Genomic DNA, 3,921 nt, shown 5'->3' with positions numbered 1-3,921 from the left:
ATCAGCAGCTAAATATACATTTACGTAATTTCCTTAGACAAGGTGGCGGCGATAAGACGTGAGGTAATTATTCATCGTTTATACGTGTATCTATACTTTATATACCACAAATATGTATATTAAGATAAGTTTGTTACAATACGATGATATTTTTTCCTTTGCGTTATATCTTGCAGCGTTAGTAATTAGTTTATTGTTGTTGACAGACATATGTACAGTGAGACAAAACGATGACCGCACTGACGGCGAATCCTTCAGAGATGATTGTTTACATCTGCATACTTTTTGTACAAGAGAGTACAGAATACATCCTGTAAGTATAATAATTATTACCACCTCCATTGTACCATTGTACCAGTTACCATTGTAACTGTATGAAGATCAATTCACTATCTGGAGACGATTAGACAAAAAAAAAACCTTTCTGCCAGGTCTCCAACTAATGCAGAGTATATTCAAGCTGCCAACACACTGATGTGAAGAACCCTTTCCAGAGAAATATAGAAAGAAATGACTGTGTAAGTTACATTTTTTTTAAACCATTGATTTATCTCTATCAACATAATCATACACAATATTGGAGTAACAAGATGTTGTAATCTTTATTTGCTGGAAAATGACAATCAGTCAAGTTTTCACTGCCTGACCATCATCTTAATGTTAATGAAGTTCAGTGTTTTTATTATTTTTTACATCTAAAACACCTTGTTCAGTAAGTATTTAGATGTGTTTCATATATGTCACGGTCTAAGCATGATCTGTTTCTGTTGTTCTGATGAAGGAAGCTTGTGTTGGAGAGGATTCAGTGTCTGTTGAGGCACATGTGAATGTGTTATAAAGTGAGTATCAGAAAACACATCCAGACACATGGTCTGTCAAAGACGACATGGCGGGAACATTCTCCTGGAGACGCTGAGAAAGCACAGAAGGAATGTCTTTGGAGGATGTACTCAAAAAATATACATACTTCAGGACACCTGCTGGAGTGAGTATATTAAAGAAAAAACTCATCAACTGTAAAATATCTTGTTTCAAATCTTTTCAGGTAATATTTTACTAATACTTTTTAGCCCATCTGTTAAAAATTTAAAGCAATAGTTTTAGAAAACAATGTAAGATTTATCTGTGTATACAAGAACATGAAATGCATGGTATATCGTGAACCTTATACATTAGCTTCTGATTGTTTCTGCAGTTCTGCAGTGTATGTAGCTCCACTGTCTGAGCCAAAGAGGATGCAACAGAATCTGATGAATCTGAAAAATGTTTTCTTTTTTGTAACAGAAATGAGTCGAACCAGACAAATTAAAGAGTCTATCAAAGCTGTATGCATTGAAACACGAGAGCCGAATTCCTCAGGAAGTCATAAATCAGTTCTAGTGCCACAAGAACCAAGCAAGATGACCAACCAACTTGTTCACACAACAGCTTTCAACATGAACACCACTAGAGCAATTATTTACAATTTCAATTCGAAGAAGAGATTGTCAAATTTGTTGTTCATAATTGAGATGCAACGCTGCTCACATGAAAACCCATGAGAGTACTGCACAAGTCCCATTGACTCCAGCTCCAGGAAGGGCTTTAAACCTCTGTCTTCACAGAAAAGTCCTTTGCCAGAGAATGGCAAAAAAACTTCTTTTGTACATATATATGGACCAGAATGAGCTCAAAAAGACTTATAAATGAATCATTCCATTGCTTAACTCCATATTCATTTATGTGTAACCCACACATTTGACTATCATGTATAATCACTTAATGTGTATGTCTTTTGATAACTATAGGATACATAGTCATGTCTAGTATTGATATAATCAAATTTTCTTGCTTGATATTGTCCTCAGAATCATTTATTTGTAAAATATATCATAATCGTGTTATAGGAATCATGTCCAAAATTAGACCCTGCCAGAGCAGGAACATTCGGACCACATGCTTGGTAAGATAAACATATGATTTATGATACCCCCCGAGCCAAGTCAATATCTGATTGGTCAAGACAACATTTGAGGTGTGGCCAACAAGCCAGTTTAAATACCTAGGACATCGTAAAATCTTTGCTTTTAGTCCCTAGCTGCTGCTATTAGCCATGTCGGCTTTTAGTTCCAGCCTTGCTCGTGCTATCAGTCATGCCTGCTCTTAGCTTTTAGCTTGTAGCTTTGCTACATAGCTTTACCTTTTAGCTTCTAGCCATGTAGTTTAATCATCATTGTTCTTTGAGCGCGGTTCTGCATGCTTCAGCCTGCACGCCTGCTACTTAGCCACGATGAGAAGGAACACAACCTAGTCTAGTCAAACTTTATTTCTTTTCTTTTCCGTTTGAGAGTTTCGTGTTCTGAGTTAAGTTTTGTAACGTCGAGTCTCCGACGCCTGACCTCGGGTGCCCGTTCTACTTCGACAAGCGCACACGACTCTGCACTTTCAGCCAACGCCCAACAACCACGGGCTTCCCAAGACGTCACTTCAGCGACTGAACTTCCAGCCAATCATCGACCTCGGGATAGCCCTTTCACCGAGGCTCCTTCTTCACAGGAGATGCAAGTAACTTTACCTCCAGACTGTGACCTTTACTGGTGTATCTAATATAATTTTAACCTCATTGAGGAACTCAATGCGAGCGCTAATTACGTGATTGATGGTTGTTCATGTCTATGCAATTTAACGTATTGCTGTAAACCTGGGATTCCATATTTCCATTCTCTTAAACTCATCTTTTCCTAACTTTCGATCTTCCTGCAACTTGTGTGAATGTGTGTGTGCGTGCGTTTATGTGTTAGATTAGCTTATATGTCTTAGATTTATCTAATAAAGCCTTATTCATATTGAAAAGAGAAGTATCTTGTGTTTTGTGCTTACAAGTTAATGTCTTAAACTGCCGATCTTGTTACTGTGCTAATTGGTAGTATTTTCACTATAGTTTGGATATTAGTATCCAGCGCAGATTTGATGTTAAACGGCTCGTTCAGTGAATCGCAGTGATCAGCCGTGAAACAGTGATTCTGTTCAAATTCCCTTTAAAATCTTAAATGATTCCCTTTGAGCTAAACTGACCTGTTTCCCTTACATTATTATGGTGGAGAATGCTGCGGGCAGTTTAATCTAAATTGTGAGCATAAACCAAGTTATTTAATCTTTGATTTTGCTAAAGGAATGATGGATGAAAAGCTATCGAGACGTGTGTGTGTGTGACCCGTGACGTAAGCAGCGCACGCCCCCCTCAAATGAATGAAAGCAGCCAGAGGAGACTGTGTAACTCGAGTCCGTATCTCCATTGTTAACAGCAGTAAGTGAACTTAAAAGTAAACATCTGAGATCGTACAATAAGGTAGAAATTGAGCGTGTTCCTCATTTGTTTATTGCCTTGTTTTATAGATGATTTGATTTCACTGCGTGTTCCAGTGTCTCGAACGCTATCTCAGTCACTGTTTGCTGGACGTAGCTAAACTGTTTCAAAAGGGATATCAATCGGTGAATAAAGAATAGTTTTGAGCGTGTCCCTCAATCTATTTATCAGAGCCTCCGTATTCATATTTCATATTGTTTGATTGCCAGTGCGTGTTCCACTGCCGAATCAAATTTGATATTTGAATCCCCTAAGTTAACTTTAAACATTAGAGAATAATGTTTGCCCATTTGTATCCGTTCACAAAGTGAATGCATTCTCGCAGAACACTGCGTGTGCCCGAGAGTTATTTGAATGGGAGTGTTTTAAAAGCTTGATCAAGTAAATTTTAACTGTGTACCAACAGCGAAGGAAACTTTTTTTGTGTCCAGAGAAACTGGCACCGAGATTCAGATCTGCAGAAGGTCGCTATCGCTGTGTCCCCCTAACTACAGCAGGAAGCTGCTATATCTGAATTAAGATAAATGTAACTCTATACAAACTGAGAGTTTAAGTGCCACATCGCAAAACCAACT

At 38.0% G+C, this 3,921-nt stretch overlaps 1 long non-coding RNA gene across 1 annotated transcript; it reads left to right on the top strand.

Moving 5' to 3' along the window:
- Positions 1-282: 282 nt before the first annotated feature.
- LOC113069215 (uncharacterized) lies at positions 283-867 on the top strand. The gene is made up of 3 exons (XR_003279684.1): positions 283-313; positions 432-518; positions 782-867. It is a non-coding gene; the product is annotated as an uncharacterized LOC113069215 (long non-coding RNA).
- The last annotated feature ends 3,054 nt before the right edge of the window (positions 868-3,921 follow it).

Source organism: Carassius auratus, unplaced genomic scaffold, assembly GCF_003368295.1.
Source record: "Carassius auratus strain Wakin unplaced genomic scaffold, ASM336829v1 scaf_tig00001155, whole genome shotgun sequence".
Taxonomy (NCBI): domain Eukaryota; kingdom Metazoa; phylum Chordata; class Actinopteri; order Cypriniformes; family Cyprinidae; genus Carassius; species Carassius auratus.
Note: the sequence above shows the minus strand (reverse complement) of the source record. Positions and strands in the feature narration are given on the sequence as shown.